The sequence below is a fragment of the Nestor notabilis genome, unplaced genomic scaffold (genome assembly GCF_000696875.1).
Source record: "Nestor notabilis isolate BGI_N333 unplaced genomic scaffold, ASM69687v1 scaffold3268, whole genome shotgun sequence".
In the NCBI taxonomy this organism is placed as follows: Eukaryota; Metazoa; Chordata; class Aves; order Psittaciformes; family Psittacidae; genus Nestor; species Nestor notabilis.
In genome coordinates this window covers 814-18,226 of record NW_009941449.1, presented here as the reverse complement: position 1 = coordinate 18,226, position 17,413 = coordinate 814, and positions in this window count along the sequence as shown.

Here is a 17,413-nt window from a genome sequence, read left to right as displayed (position 1 = left end):
TGCTTCTCTCTGCCCCCCCCCCCCCCCCCCCCCCCCACCTTAAATCAGTGACAAGTTACAAGTTTGCTAGCACTAACAGAAACTGTATTCCATGATCTAGGGATTGTGTTAATTAATGTGGCTCTCATCTGTTGGAGATGTCGCTCTTCATTAGCCTGTATTTTACACACTGCCGTGCTTCATTTTTGGAATGAGGTGGTGAGGGGATAACCTAGCCAGCCATCCTTGTTTGATCTCTGTGATACATACGCAATGCAGAATGCCTCAGCTCTCTTGGTTCCCTGCCCTGTCCTGCTAATCCCAGCTGAGCTCATTATGGTGTAGCCTTGCTGCTACTCCTGGAGCCAGAGCTGTCCAAGCTAATTACTGGTAGCAGCAGAGCTGCCTGTTAAGGGTCTGGTGTGGATCTGCTAACATGGTCCTTGGTAGTGACCTGCAAAAAGCACGAGGGAGTTGCTCTCTTTCTTGCTGTGCACAGCCTGTCCTTTGGGTTTAGTGCTGATCCCTTCACACAGCTCTTTTAGCTGTAGTAAGTGTAAAACTTGGTGAAGGAAACTCTTACTTTAGAAAACATACAGTTCGCTGCTTTGATCTCATAATTCATAGGCTATTACACTCAGCCAGGCAAAGTAAGAAAATGTTCTTTTATACTAGACAAAAGGAAGTTAGTATGGTATAATTAGCCCTTTGCTTCTATTTAACACTTTCTGTAAGTCAAGTTGTTTTTTTTTTTTCATTTAAGAATCAAGACATCATAGAAACTTTTATTCAGACTTTGGTTTTTGTCAGCATTAAAGAAAATGTGTTTTCCCAATGGATAACAATGTAAACCGATTTTGTGGAGATACCATGAAGACTGCTATCACAGAATTTCAACAGAAGTAAATTGTTTTGTAGTAATGTAAGTCCTTGTGTTGCCCATAAGCTGCTTTAATGCGTTACATACAATATTGCCAGGAGCTGTGTTGCATGGGGTACTCTTACGTCTGCCAGTTACAATTGTGTGCCTGTTCTTGTCACTTCATTGGCACATCTTCATTGTTTTGAAACTATCACGACAAATTTTCACATGTACTACTTCTGTTAATTCTTACCTAAGAAAGAGCACTTTATTGCCATGCATTTAATTGGAACTGCAGTCCTCCTTCTCTCGCTAATCGACATATGCACCACAGGCAACAGTAACTCAGGAGCAATAACATAAGCCTTCTTGTCACACAAAGCCATGAAAGAAAGATTGCTTATGTGTTTTGCCTGAAGGTTGGTACAGTTGGACTGTTTTTCTAGAACTCTGGTGCAGTTACATTTATGGGGGACACCCTTATGCTTCATTCATTGTGGATCAGCGGCTTTGACTAGATTGTGGTGAAGTGGCATGAGGAAACAGCTGAGCTCTTCAAAATACAGATTAAGTGAAAATGAGTTCTTAAAATTCTGCATGGTACTTAGTAAGAAGCCAGTGCACCACTCTGATCATTAAGGTGAACTCGGTAGTGTGTTTAGGTGCTTTTTACTCCTTATGAGCAATGAGGCTTATTGTAACTTGAAATAAGGAAGGAATGAATAAATAACTCCTTTCTATATCTGCCTTCAGTGTCTGTCTCTTATAACATGTGTCTTTAAATTGAAAAAGAAGTTAACATTTCAAGATCTGAGCTTATTTTGTTAAGAAAGTCAATACTAAATTTAGTGTACTTTCTAGATTTAGCCCTAGCTAGATAGGGCTTCTTTATGTTGCATATATTCTTCCTTATGCTCTGCGGATAAAAGACATGATCTACAGAGCTGTACCAGTTATTTATATGTGTGATTTTATATGCAGCATAAGTAAATCAGGTTAGCCCATTGTTTTTGTGGATGCACTTAATTTAATAGACCCCACTGATTGTTAGCTTAAGTTGATAGAGAACATGTATAAGCCAAATCCAAAGCAACATTGCTTGAAGAAGAGTGTCTGTGTAGAATTATGTATTGGGTTGAAGTCAGTTTTAACTCCCCCCCTTCTTTCCAGGGGTAGAACAATGATGTAAAATACCTTTAACGTGCACATACATTGCTGTCAAAATAGATGGATAATAAATAAAATATATGGTAAAATAAAGGAGCCTCATGGATGCATGTCCTAGGCTCCAAAATTCAGTCATTACCAATATTAGCACACTATAAGCAATTAGTTTCTAAGTTATGATATCTGGTTTTAAGTCAGAAGAAACCGAAGTTACCTCGGAAGTCATTGTTCTGGTGGTGCCCAGTTCCAAATTCTGTAGAATTTGGTGGAGAGACTTTATGTCAGCCACTACTTTCTGTCAGGTCCTTTCCTGTAATAGTTTTCTTCTCATCACAGGCAGGGATTTCTTTGACTTTCATGTAAGCTATTAAACACTATGCACTTTTGAAGCTGGACACTAACACAAACAAATACAGTGTTTAAGCCTTATATTCAATCACCTATTTTTTGAAATATATTAAACTTTCTGTATTCATGAATTTCAGAATGCTAAATGTCAGTATTTCTTGGAGAATGTTGATGCAGAATGCATAGCATTGTTGCTACCATTTTTTTACTTTTTGATTAGTAAAGAATAGCATGTGCATGTTGTATTACTTTGCAATTAATAATGAAATATGTTTCAGAGCCATGGGCTGCATTCTTTCCACGATTAATGATGTATAAATTTGAGCTGTTTGTGCGTATAAAAGAAAGTACCTCTATATTTTAACAATCCCATACTAGATTAGTAAAATATAATAATCAATAAATTGTGATTATTCAGTATGTGCTCAATGCCTTTTTTTGTGTATATTTCTCTTGAATTTTCCAACATTGTCCTGGAAGGAAGAGGATTTTTTTTTTTTTTTTTTTGCTACTAATATTATTTGTCTTTATACTAAATGCATTGCGGAATTATTCTTCTCTGACTTTGTAGAAATTGTTTTTAATAATAGTTTTACCTGACTTCTTTATTAAGCTTCCTCCCCCACTATTTACTCTTTCATAAAGAATATTATTTTCCACCATGTATATGATCTGCATTGAAAGCTGCATTTTTAATTTTGAATTATAAAATCTCCTTTTGAAAATTCACTATTATTACAACAAAATAAAACAAACAAGCTCCAAAATTTAAGTTCATTTTGAGATCTGAACTGGTACCTAGGGAAACAGTCTAAATTTTAAGCCCTCATAACTCACTATCTTAAGAAATCCTATAGCAGCTACCAGCTAAACTCATGCCAAAATTGAAGGGTTAAAAGCAGAAACAAAAAGAGATAGTTGAAATAAATTCTTTAAGTATTCTTTGAACTATTTATTAGTGCTGTTGGCCAACTGAAAACAATTCCAGAGCTCTGCTAGGATCTCCGTTTTTGGTCTTCTTACGTGGGTCGTTTTCTCTGTGAAGTATGCAATCGCATGTTGCAGTCATTTCCTGTCAGGTACCATGTTATTGCACACAGCAGAAGCAGACATTGTATTAATGTTCAAGTTCTGTGTTAAGAAAAACATACAAATTAATCACTTTTTCTTCCTCTTAAGCAAACAGAAAAACAGGAGTATTCAAACAGTAGTTAACAGCTAAGACCATGCTTGCATAATGCAATTTCTATTTAAGCTGCATCAAACTGCTGAAAACTTGCAAGACAAAGATCTAGTAATGTAGAAAAAAATTGAAATTTCTTTTATTCAGCTGTGCAAACCAGGGCTTTCAGATTCAGTATCTTGCAGCCACATAGAACTGGAATATCTTCAATAAAAATATGCATATAATTTTACAGATAGATTGATAGATACATTTTTATAGAGATAAATATATGCAAACATGCACTGATAAATATATATATGTAGTATAGTTCTAAGGTTTTTAGACAGATTATTTTTAATATTGGCTATTAAGTACTAAATGTTGTCTTTCTGTGGAATTGTATTGGTAGATAGGTCCTTCAACATATTCTTCCCACATTAGTTAGATTCATCTTTGTAACTATATTATTTGGATTTTGATGAAATTCAGGGTAAATTAGTATGTAGTATGTCGAGTTGAACTGCTACTTGATTGCAAGCTAGCTAATTCAAACTAGTTTGGCATTTCCATGTTAAATTATCATTTCCTGCTGTATAAGATACCCTGTCCCTTTGGTCTTTATGTACAGACTTTGGAAAGCTATAGTTGACTGTATATAAGCTGTTGTGGAAGCTTTACAATTTTACATTTTTTTCATTCTGAATTACTCTGTAGGAGATCTTGTAATTGATACCTGAATTGATTCACTGGATGATTTGAGCAGGTATGTTCTTTGACATAAGACATTATGACATAGCTACGGTATGGTCATATGCAGCTTCTGGTAGTCATTCTTTTCTTCTGAGTGCCTGGTAGCTGTGTGTGTCCTCTGTGTAGGAAATGTGATCTGGATTTCTGAAGCATGTGGAATCACTGCAAGCTCCGTAGCAATTCTTACTTTGCTATGGCAGCTATTTAATAAAGGGTTCTTATTAGTTTTTCATTTTTAGGAAAACAAGACCTCATGATTTCTGTTTTCCTTATTCTTTGTATATTCAAAACATCTGTTCTATGCCCTGTGCAGTGGTATCTGACCAGGCAGTTTGTATGAGCCTAACTTGGGAACAGCAATAGCATGTGATGTCTCGCCTTTTCTAGCAAAAGTGTGATGGAGGAAAGCTAAATTTACTGTTATGGAATGGTGGAAGTAAGAAATATGTATGTAGGCTTTATTTGTTTCTCTGTCTCTTGAATGTGTGTGGAGGTTTTTTTTTTTGTTTTTTTTTTTTTTTTTTCCCCTAGAGAACCTGCTGAAAAATTGCAGTTTTGATCACTTTTGCAATCTCTTTGGCTAAACCAGAAATATCTGGTATCTGGTCATCAGACTTTAAACCTCCATCATTCTGAGCAGTGTCCAAGTAGCATAGTATTTTTTTTCCTTTGGTTGGCTTAATAGCTACATCGTTTACAAAACTAATTTGCATAAAAATACATTCATGTTACATCAGTGTTCAAAAATGTCACCTAAAGAGTATAGCCTTTCTGACACGTGTCCTATCTCTGTAAAGTGATTTTTTTGTTCTTCAGTTTTAGGATTGCTGGGACATAGCAGTCTTCTTACTGCAAAATACTTTAATAGCTCAGGGCTATGGTTTACTTGTTACTGAAATCATTACTTCTATTTTAGAATTACTAATTCTAATACTGCAAAGCCAAATATAATTAAAATAATTTTGTATATGTATTTCTTTAGGTTTCAGATGGATAAAAAGATTGCTAAAGCTGAAATTCCATCTTTTGTTCTACTGAAAATTATTAGATTGAGCCTAGATTCTGCTGCTAGTGTTAGAGGGTACATTCTCACTGATTAAACTGAACAGTGCTCAGTGGAAACAATAGCCATGCTCAAGTGTGAGAACTTGGAACAGTGCAGTTGTTGGCTAACATTACTACAAATTATTTAAAATGTAAGAAAACGGCAGCATTGGTTGTACTACACGATGCAGTTTTTAGAAGATGTTTTTAAAGAACCAAAGTCAGAGATCTGCATGCCAACAAAGTCATGTAGAGGTTTTTGCATAATTGACTTACATAGCCCCTTTAGTGAAGAGAATTATTTTCTCTTTTCTAGCAAGCATCTATTTACATTTTCACAAGGTGCTGTCAGCTAACTGAAACAAATATATTGTTGTTTTCCAGTGAGTGTTCTGTCAGGGATGGTAGGATTAATGGTCTTTAATTGTGAAGCTTGTCCCTAGACCTCTTCTTACTTGTAAGATCTTGTTATTTCCCTTATCCTAACAGACAAACTTGGGAGCTTGCAGTGCTTTTAGAAATCAGACGTGTTGCTGTTTTCCATATAATGTTGGTAATGGAGACTTTGATGTGTTGGTCACCTGAGGTTATTTTATATAAGGTTAAAAGCACTGATGTGACAATGAAACCGTATTGATATACATGCAGTAGGGTCCTCACCCTATGCGCTTCTCTGAGTTATGTTGGTTACACTGGTACCCCTGAATCCTTTCTGAACTAACTACAGGTAAACACTGTTTATGATCTTGTTATAAAGGAATGGAAAAATTCAAGTTAAAATAATAAGCATTGTTCACACAATGTTTTGGGTTTTTTTTAACACCTTTGGACAATCAGCTTGGTTTTATGCTATAGTAAACAAGTAAAAGATCACTAAATGGTAGGTAAAATTTTAGGCAAGGGTTTCTACCATCTGTTTGCAAGCTAAAGGTTATGCTGCATGTTGAAACTACTTTAGTCACTAGTCACTAGCACCTCCTTGGGTTTTGAGTGACTATTAATTTGAAATATATCTCAAAACTCATTCTTGACAACTGTGACACTGTTCGCTTTTTTTTTTATGTGGGGGAGTTGCTTTTATCCTTTTTTGCTCCTGAATGTGGGTTGTAAATCAGAGAGACTTTACTTAGCACCAACAGATACCGCTTCTTGCAATTTTTGTCCTTCCTATAAGTGACTGAATTGGGAAACAAGAATGATAAAGACATATTTTTGGGAAGTGAATGGACAAAGTAGGATAGATAGCTCAGTGGCTTTTTGTAGTCAAATATTCCTTTCCTTGGTTAATTAAGACTACAAGCTTCTTTGTGTAAAGTTTAAGTGTATAGCTTTCTTCCTGTAAAGGAATTCAAGTAAATCATTCTGAATAGTTTGAATGTTCACAAAATGTAAGTAATGCTAGTACTTCTTGCTTTACTCTTCCTTTGGCAGCATTATCCCCAGACATGTGTAATGGTTTTTGCTCTCTTGCACAGTCTAGATCAAACACCTGCTCCCAGGTTTACTCTTGCCTCCCAAGGCTGTCAGTTGACACATAAATATACAGACCCATGAAAAGAGCTTGTTTTGCCCTTACTGCAGGCAAATGTTCTTGAATCATAATGCTGTAGGAAAAAAGTGAAGAATTTCTGTCAGAGTAGTATTTCACCTGTAAAAGTTGGATAAAGTTTCTGCCTAACTTGATTCTCGTGACTCTAAATAATTTTTGAATAATAGAAAATTAAAATCAGGGTTTGCATTGTGACATATCAGACTCTCCATCCTGATGTATGACAGCCTCTTCCTATATTTTCTTCATGGCCTTTTTACAAAAGTATGCATATTGTGCGTGTACGCTCTACTCTGGTTTTACAGAGTAGAGTATTTTACAGAGTATTTTTACCATTTTGAAGACTTGTGAACAGAAAGTACAGTTCAGTTTTGCTTACCTAGAAGACCTTTCTATGAGATCTATCTTTCTGACCTGTTGTCTTTCTCCTAAAGCTCCTTTCTTTTCTGGGGGGAAGAAAACAACTTCAGCTGTCCCGTTTTCCTTGGAAGGATTAATAGGCTATTTGGCTTACGCTTTGGATAAGAAAAAATTCTTTGGCACAATTTATTTTTGTTACTGTAATAAGCAACACTACTATTCCTTTTTAAGGACCCTGATAAAGAGCATGCAAAGCTTGTTTAGCAGTCTTTTTCTGTCTGATTTTCTTCTTAATTTGGCTTTCTGGTCTTTAATAATCTTCCATGACTTTGGAGGAAAACGTTTGAAAAGGCAATAGTTAACCTCTTGGACTCAGAGGAAGGCTTCCCTGACTGCAGCAGCTCCTGGACTAGCCCCTGATATCTGTCTACACCAGCAACAGTATGTATTTGGAGATTGTGGTTGGTTCTGTTTATTTCTCCAAAGAGTCATCCTGCTGCAGTTTTACAATATGTAATCCTCGGGAAGGAGTCAGTTTCCACAGTGGGTTATTTCTTCTTAAGTATTCAGCTCTATTAGAAATGAGATTCTCTGCTTGGTTTTATTTTCCAGATAAAATTCCCGGGACAAATGGAAAAAAAAAAAGTCTTATTGTTTGTTTGTATGTTTATTTTAGACTGCCATGAGTCTGCTCTCTTAATTCCTTTTATCTGTATGCAGAGGAGTGTAGGAGTCTCCTGCTGGCCCTATCTATGAATGCTGGAAGCTGCGGATGAGCAATGGATGTGTATTACTCAGGAGGCAGTGGTTTGCTAGGGGACTAACTAGAGTCCTCTGGCAATGGGTTAACCTAGGGTCGGCAGCTCTTGAGGAAAGAAGTCCTTTGAACTGATAAGCGCAGAGAGAAAGTTTATGCTATAGTTCAGACCATCTTTCTAAATTACCTTTTCTTTAATGCATTAAGACCCAAGTGGACATGTGTATATCTACCTTAGATTTGGAGCTGTGTGAGGTCTCCTGATGGTATCGTTAGAACTGCTGACAATTGAAAATGATGAGTACTAGGAAATTTTGTTCTAGCAAGAAGGTATATTTTGCAGAAGCCCTGCTTATATGCAGATGGTATGAGCGTTTTGCCTATTCTAGTAACTTGATAAGTAAGCAACTGTTACAGAGAATTTCTTGCTGATGCCTAGCTATAATCTAAAAGAAATCAGAAGTAATTCCTTTGGCAAAACTGATTCTATAGCACAGTTTTTATTATGCTACCTCTTCCTATATTCCAAATGGGTGAGTATTACAAAAATAACTAAATAATGGAGAAGTAATCAAAATTATTATATTGCTATAAAATAGCCCTCAGAACATTGTATGATACTGGAAAGACCAGATACTATAATTGTGGGTCAATGTCAGTACCTTAAAAAATGTATGCAATACCAGCATAAACTATAGGCTGTATAGATTTGATCTCTCTTGATTTCTTACTATCCTTCTTTTAATACTGGTAAGTGAGACTGTGGTAGTTGTAGTTGGAGGATAGATATGAAGCACTGGTCCATAAAACAGGATGTTGCATGCTTTCCTGCTCCTGTTGGTACCTTTTATTATATATTTTACAAGCAAGAAGGACTTTCATGAAGTTATTGATAGTACACAAACTTTGTTCTTGAAATGCATAAAAAAAGGCATAATTCTGCTTCTGACCTGCCATATTGGAGTTTACTGACAGTATTCTAGGAAGTGCCAGTAGATTCCTGCTAATTTAGGGTGCTGATTTCTGTTAAATCAAAGGCTCAGTGGCTTCTCCTTAGCTGGGAAGGAGTTGGAAGTTGTACTCTGCCTGTGTAGAGTACCTAAAACTGCTGCTGTCCTGGCCTGTTTCTTGTCAACAGAGTAAACTTGAAATGTATTTGGGAGTAAGTAATACTGTCAGCAGGTCTCTTTAGTTTTTGACTTGTTTTGAAACCAGATAAGAAAATGCTTATTGTTGAGAAAGGATTACTAAAGAAATAGAGCAAAATTTTACCAGATATACTTAGAATCAGCATAAACTCTCTGTGCAGAAGGCTCAAGTCCATGAGGCAATTTCAGGTCTGCATGAAGGTTAAAAGCAATATACCAGTTTCTAGGCTTTGTATGGCTTTAAGTCACTTTTCTCCCATCTGAAGGGCTGTCATTTGAACTTTGCAAAGCTGCTAGAAAATATATTTGAGCATTTTGCTCTGGAAGAAGTAAAAAATTTTGGAGTTTTTTGAGTTCACTAGTTTTACCACTCTTTCAAGCACATTGCAAAGCCAGTCTTTTTAATTCCCATTTTAAGAAACGGTCCTGAGCTGAAAAGTGTGTGTGAGAGCTGAATATGTATTTTAAATAAGATTTTCAGTTTATTTAATAGATGTGGGATTAGTGTATTTGTCTTAAAATTGGAAATAGCAATCATGTAAGTCACTCACAGATCTGTAACCTTTGTTATTAGCAAATTTGGTAGGGTGGTACTGTAAACATTCAGGGTATATTTTCCAGTTACACAGTCGTCTTTAGAACTTTAGAAACCTTAACTATAAACTAAGTGCAACTGAAAAGACTTTCCCAGTGCCATCAGAAAAGAGTTGTTTGCCATGTTTTGAAAATACTTTACACCTTTTTGGCTTAAAAAAACCCAAACCAAATTAATTGAAGCGAACCTGTGTAAAGAATGCATCTAGATACTGGCCATATGCTAGTGAGAGTTTCAACATTGCAAGCTTTTGAAGTGGCTCACTGTGTTAGCATTACCATTGCAGATATGAGTTTAGACTTTGAGTTTAACACAACTTAATACTAAGTTTAACTGAGTGGTTACTTGCTTTGTTTTCATCCGGGTTGCTGATAGGCATTGCTGATAATGAATCTCCTTTGCCTAAGGTTATTCATGTATACAGCTAGAAGATGTTTAATGCAAACTTTCAGAGAAAATTCTGAATGGGTTTTTTTATGCTTTTAAAACACATTAAAATTTAGTTAGGTTTTATTTCTATTTTTATTTTAATCAATTTATTAATGGTTGAGAGCTTATCTACAGAATTCTGGAGTTTCAACATCCTATAAGGTTTAACCTACTCCACATATCAATATAAAAGACTGTGTAACTTGTCAGAATATTTCACAGAATTTGATAAACGTTTGCATAAAGGTCTGTCTGGTGGCTCTCTATTGTTTTAAATTATATCCCAGGAACTTCCCTTTTAAGAAGTTGAATTTAGTAGTAGAATGAATAAACAGCATTAATGTGACAAAGACTGTAAAATGCAGCAATAGCCTTTGACTTTGTCAGGAGAAAAGGCTTGAAGACATGAATTTATCATGAGCTGTAAGTGATCAGTTTATACCACACTCAGGTTTGTTTGTCTTTCTTCTTGACCTGCATATTTCCACTGCAGTCAAATCCCTTGTTCATTCTTGAATTATGGTTCAAAGGTCTATCTATCTTCTTCATGTCTACAGAGCAAAACTTTTTTTCCGAAGAAAAGTTTTGTTTTCCTGTTATGATTACCATAGACTTTTTTTTGAGTTCTGCATTGCTGTATTTATTCACTTAAAACTTTAATCACTTCTGTTGCTTAAGTTGGGTTTTTTTATAGGCCTCTTCTTTTTCATTTTTTTTTTTTTTTTTTTTTTTTCCTCCTGGTTCATCAGCCTTTAACCTGCATAGTTTCTCCTTATTCATTCCTCACTGGTTTGTTTTTTTCTTTTGTTAATGTTTCATATTGTTTGCTTAGCAGCACTTCAGTACCTACACACACCATATTCCTCCTTTAGCACAGGGATATCATCTCTAAATGAACTTCAGTTTCTACCTCTTCCCTGTACAAATGGAGTTTAAAATCTATTTCTTGTAAAATGCTTAGCATGTTGAAGTTTTAACTGTGTTGTAGACATAATAGTGAGATTGTATTTATGAGATGCCGACTGAAATAGCACACAAACTTAAATAGAATGACAGATTTTAAAAATTTCAGTTTTAAATATGCAGAAAATAATTTTTCCTTGAAAAATGATGGTTTATAAATTTCATATGCTATAAATTTTATTTGCTTGCTCAAGCAAAACCATACATAGTATGAAAAAGAGAACTAGAAAACACCCTGCTTGTCAACTGATATATTGTTGTTAGGAGATTCGTGAAAGGGTAAACTGAAAGCATCCTCCATGTTCTGTGTTACTGCTTTGCAAACAGACACTTGACTATTTTGAAAGTTTTGTAGATATGTTCTTCTGCAGTTCCTAAATACACTCATTGCTGTATTTCCCTACTGGGAAAAGAGTTGTGTTTAAATACTTTTGCACTCAGTGTTATAATCTGAAATCCGAAAGATAATTAACATAATCTGCAATGTAAATTTATAATTTCTTTCAGTTTGTTTAGTAACTACTGGATTTATCAGGACAGAAAATAGATAGAAAAAGTTTAAAACATGGTGTTGGTTTTTTTCTTTTCTTTTTTGAAATCAAGCTTGTAGTTGTCCATTATTGTAAAATGTGAAATTTGTGGAGCAGTCCTAAAAAAAAATTTGCTAGAAACACTGTTAAATGGAGATTAGCATAAGACATCTAAAATAATCTTAAAAATTGCTTACTCTTGAAATATCTTCAACTCCCAGAATTTCTACTGTCAAGAAGGAGGAAGTACTAATGTTCAAAGATTTATTTTCAATATCCATGCTTCAAGACTACCGTGAGCTAGAAACACTTTACACAGAAACTACCTCTCCACTATCGAAAATTCTTAAAAGATGCTATCTCTCAGTTTCTGTTCATGTCTTGAATCCTTTCAGATGACATAAACACCATGCCCTTTGCTCAGCACTTGCTAAATCAAACACAAGTTTTTTGATGCACAGAGAAATCCTCTTTCAGTTAGGATCAAAACCTGGCACATTTCTTTGTTCCGTTTTTTGGTTTGTTGAAACTGAATGATGCAAAAACCAAGGCAGTAAATCCAGTAAGTGTGTGCTTAAGATAATTACAGCAAATATTAGCTTCGTCTACTAAAATAGTGTTGGAAACTCTCCATAGTATCTGAACTTTGACACTGCTGTTCTGACTCTCTAGTTCCAGTTCATTAGTATTCTGCATTACCACACACAGAGCTTAGTTTTGATCCTCTGAGTTGAAGGATTGCACAGGCAATCTTTCTTTCACCCTAAGTGAAGGAAGCATCTTATGCCACTAGCATCTGTGCAACTGGATCACAGTTCTCTTCAAGTACCTAATCTGTTCCTAAAACAGTTGAACATGGATCTTTTATGAGTGGTGGGGCAGATGTAGTCTCTTAAAGCCAATCCCACTTTGGGACAAAAAACACACATGAATGTTTATCCTCAGACCCACTTGAAATACTTTTGAGAGGGAGGTAGTGTTCCATAATGATAAATCAGTTCTTACCTGGCTGGCGCCTCTATGTTATTTGACACTGAGGGAGATAATGGTGTAAATGAAAGGCTGGAACACAAATGTTTTCCTCCACCCTTGCTTTTTGCCACTATGATGCATGAGTTGTTGGGTGATTTCTTTAACTGTTGCATCATACTTCAGCAGTTTTCTGTGATTTCTTCAGTTACCTAGAATGCCTTGGAGTCCCTTCTTGCTCTGTAGAAAGTTCTTACTTGAGCCTTCTTTGATGCTTCTTCCAACTGATCATGTTCACTTGTTCTTGGAGAAAGTACCCATCGCACAGCCTCTGCAAAGAACTATGTTCTTCAAGAAGACCACATTGCAATCTTTCCTCCTTTTTGTTGAGCTGCACTCTTGTAACAAAATATGCAGGCTACAGTACTTTCATGGTGACTTTTAGAGAACTGAACTAGATGCATATTTTTTATATGTATATATAAATATATGTATAGGTGCGTTCTTTACAAGTTCTAGCTAGAGTAGCATGTCAAAATATTAAATGTGTCAGAGCACATTTTACTCTTGAGATGGGAACAAACAGAAAAGAAAAAAGAGCTACTTGCTTCTGCATGTAGTTCACATCACAATTTTTGCTCTGGTTTTTTTTTGCCTTGAAATGTAAAAATACTTATCAGTGATAGTAAAAAAACATTTGACCGCGCATAGTCTTGATAAAAAGCCACAATTAATTCTACATTCCTTTTTCATCTGATTTTGTGCAATGAATGTAATATATATCAAGATCATAGAGATTATGCTTTTATTTTTCTCTCTTAGCACTCTATTTGCTATAAAATTCTGTAGAAAATAAAGTTTGGAGGTTTTGTTGTATTACATTTGGTTTTCAGAAATAAAACCACGAGTAGAAATCAGTGTAGAATCTGTTCCCAAATGAGTTAAATATTTAGAGGTTTGCTCAGTGTTAAACATGATGGCCTCGGATGGTGCAATCTGTGCATTCAGAACTTAATAACTTTGTGAACCAAAGATTGTCAGGCTTCCAAGATTAGAAGAAATGAAAGAAACCAAGAAACCAACCGACTAACTAATTAGGATAGGACAGGATGAGAGTAATTGGTTAAAAAGGGAGGCTATACTTGTGTAAGCTTCCCCAGATTGAAAAATATTTAAGCTCAGGATGCAGTCCCCCTACTGGAAAGCAATTTATGAGTTTGCTTTACTGTGACATATATGATTACCTACATATAAGATGAGTTTTATATGTGCTGCTGTAAAGAACATAAATCTTGGTAAAGGTTCCTTTAACATCCTGTTTGTCAGGAAGAATCTAATCTCTTAGATGAGACCATGAATAGGTAAGACCTGGTGTTTAGCTGATGTGACAGTGTCCTCTTGCACAAAGAATGCTCCTGCACTAAAGGGACTTTTCTTAAAGGTAAGAGGAGGTGGGTGTTGGTAGTAAGAGGTTACAAAAGATGAGGAAAGCTGTTTTAAGATATTGTCAATAGTAGTTGACTGGCATATTAGGCAACAGAATGAGGGAAAAACTTGCAAGTACTTATTTGTTAAATGCCAAAAAAATTAGATGTGTAGCTAGATTGCATGTCATCAGATGACAATCCTGACACACTAGGTGTTTCAATGACCTGGGGGAAGGAGGGTACTCTTTAGGGTACAGCGGTGGCTGGGTACTAGCTTTGCAACAATGACAGAGTAGGATTACCTGGTGAGAGAGCTGCACTGTTATCATGGAAGGTTTCAACTATCCACAAAAAGCCTGCGTCATTATCTTGCTAAGAAAATATGTAGAGATACAAATTTAGTGTGGAATAAATTCCCTTTCTAGAACAATCAGTCTTACAAACCAAATGGAAAAATACTGTTCTGGAATTTATTTGAGTGGCATACAGAACTTAGTTCAGAAAGCGTTAGAGAGAAAGTCGTGCCATAATGTTTACCTCAGTACAATGAGAAGCACTGAACTGTGCAGCTTGGCAGGAACCTCTGGAAGGTGTCTTATCCAAACTGCTGCTTAAAGCAATGGCAGTGTAGGAAGCTTTGTTAGGATCTTTTCAAGTTTTGACAAAGGATGGAGGAGATGGGAGACCAAGGATAGAGATTTCAGAACCTTTCTGGGCAACTGTTCCAGGGTCTGACCAGTCTAATGAGTAACTTCTTATTATATCTAGTTGAATATATTCTGTCTTGTCTCCATTGGCTCTCATACCACCCACTGCACTCCTCTTGAAAAGTAACTCTTCTGTGACACCCTTACATTAGGTAGACGACAGTAAAATCTTCCCTTCTCATGGGGCTGAATAAACCCAGATCTTTCACCCTGTCATCATAAATCATGTGCCCATCATGGGACCCCTTTACTAGACTTAATCTAGTTGGTCTATGTCTTTCTTGAAGGAACCTGAAACAAGACACAGCCACACATGCAGAAGTGCTGAATAGAATCAATTTTGTAAACCAACTGACTATACTCATGCCTATACAGCTAGTATGTTAGCCTTTGCCACAAAGGTGTGTCACTACCTTGAGTTCAACTTGTTGCTCTTAAGGACCCCACTTTTTCTGCAAAGCTGCTCTCTAGCCAGTTGGTCTAGAATGTTCTGTTGAGAGGGGTTACTCTGGCAGGGTTTTGCCTTTGGTGAATTTCATGAAGTTCCTGTCAGCCCATTTTTTCTGCATGTGAGGTCTCTCTGAACAGTGGTCCAGCCCTCTAGTGAGCATATCATTGCTCCCCTCTGTAAACCTGCTGAGAGGCACTCTAAGCTATCTTTGAGGTTGTTAAATATGTTAAACTGTACTGGTTGTCATATGGATTCATGAGAGATGCTTTAATTGCTAACTGCCAGGTGGCTCCACGCTACAGATCATGACCCTTTGAGCCTTAACAGTCCAGCCAATTTTCCAGCCACATTACCTACTTTTCGATTCAGGTCTTAACTATTTGGCAATGGAAGACCATCTCAAATGCTTAGCCAAATTCAAGGTATACACCACTGGCTGCTCTCCATTTTTTCTTACAGCCAAATTTTTCCTTCGTAAATCCATGCTGGCTGTTTCCAATCATCTTCTCCATTAGGGGCTGGACATGATTTCCAGGATGAATTTGTTTGTACCTTTCCTCGAAAAAGAGGTGAGTGCTGTATTTCCCTAGGTCTCGTCCTTTGTGAAGATGGGTTTATGTGATGTTTGCAGTTTGGTTATTGGGGTTTTTTTTATTAGATTTACATGGTAGCAGAGGAGAGTGGACCAAATCAATTGAATTGAGGATATTCACTTTCCAGAAAGGGAAATACTTAAAAATGAAGCAACTAAAAAAACTTTCAACACTAGAAGACGAGACACTAGAACAAACATTAGAACAAGCATTACAGAAAGCCTGTGAACAGCTGGAGACTGATAAGAAAGCTATTGTAGCTGAAACCCAGCTGAAATATGAGATACCATTTAAGAAATGAAATTCAAAAAAAAAACAACAAACCCAAAACAACACACACCCCCACATAAAAAAAACAAACCAAAACTAAACCCCAACCGAAAAAACTAGTCCCCACCCCAAAATGCTCTTAAAAAGCTCTCTGTGAAGACTCAGTGGGGAATTTGTTTTTGTGACCCTCGCAGAGGAAAGGTCAGCGTTTAGAACTTAAACTTGCATTGGTGCGAACAGGTAGACCAATAGACAATGGTGGGACAAATGCAAGTGCAAAGTTGAGAAGGCTAAAAAAATCACCTGGAGAGTGGTTTTCAAAGAAGCTTTTGCTGTGATAGTCAAATTTCCTTAAATTAAGTGAAAAAGAAGCTAGCTAGGAAATTTGTAGTTTTGCTGAATGATAACAGTGCAAAAAGATACACCAAGTTTACAAGAACACTCAGTGAATGTTTGCATCAATCTTTGCATCATGGTGAAGATGGTTAAGAAAATGCCAACAACTCATTCTTGATAGCAGATAGATCAAAGATGTTAGATCTGTTTGAAGTAATTGTACAGCAGTTATGAGGTCAAGTAGATAAGTTATTTGTTAATATCTTCCCGTACTTGGGAAGTTTGTCATTAGGAAAAGGAGGGAGAGAGAAGGAAAAAAAAAGAAAAAGAAAAACCAAACGCACTGATCATGGATCAACACAGTTTTATTGGGAAAGCATCAGTAGTGCTCCTGTAAAGGGAAACCCTGCTTCATTAGCCTGATGAAATTGAAGAAGGGTGACAGTAACTAAGTGGTAACAGTAATTTGAGCTGCATTTCCCAACTGCCTTTTACAAGGCTCCACATGATTGGAGGAAAGGTCATTTTAGCAACAGGGAACCAGGTAAAGCAGAGGAAGCAAGGAGTAGTGCTTGCGTGCCACTTTCAGGATGGGGAATTGGGATCAGACTGCAGCAACTGATGGAACTGTGCTCTGTCCTGAGTATCATCTGCTTTTGCCTCTGCTGGAGACAGAGCACTGGTGATACATGGACCCAGCATGGGTCTAACCCAGTGGGGCATTTCTAGCATTCATGTAAGCCAGTCATTGACTTGTATGGGTTGGATCTTGTATTACACATTGTAATTTCTTGTTAGGTTTGCCTGAAATATTTCCAGCTTAGATGTATCGTAACTTTAGTTGGAGACCATTTCACAGACAATTTATTTAGAAGTGCTTCAGATGTTCAGACTATAAACCTACCCCTGTACCTATTTCCTATCATTTATTTACTTCTGCATGTCTTTCATCACCCTAAAAAAAAGTTAACTCTGTTCAAAATCTTGTACAATTATCATTGTATGCTTGCCACT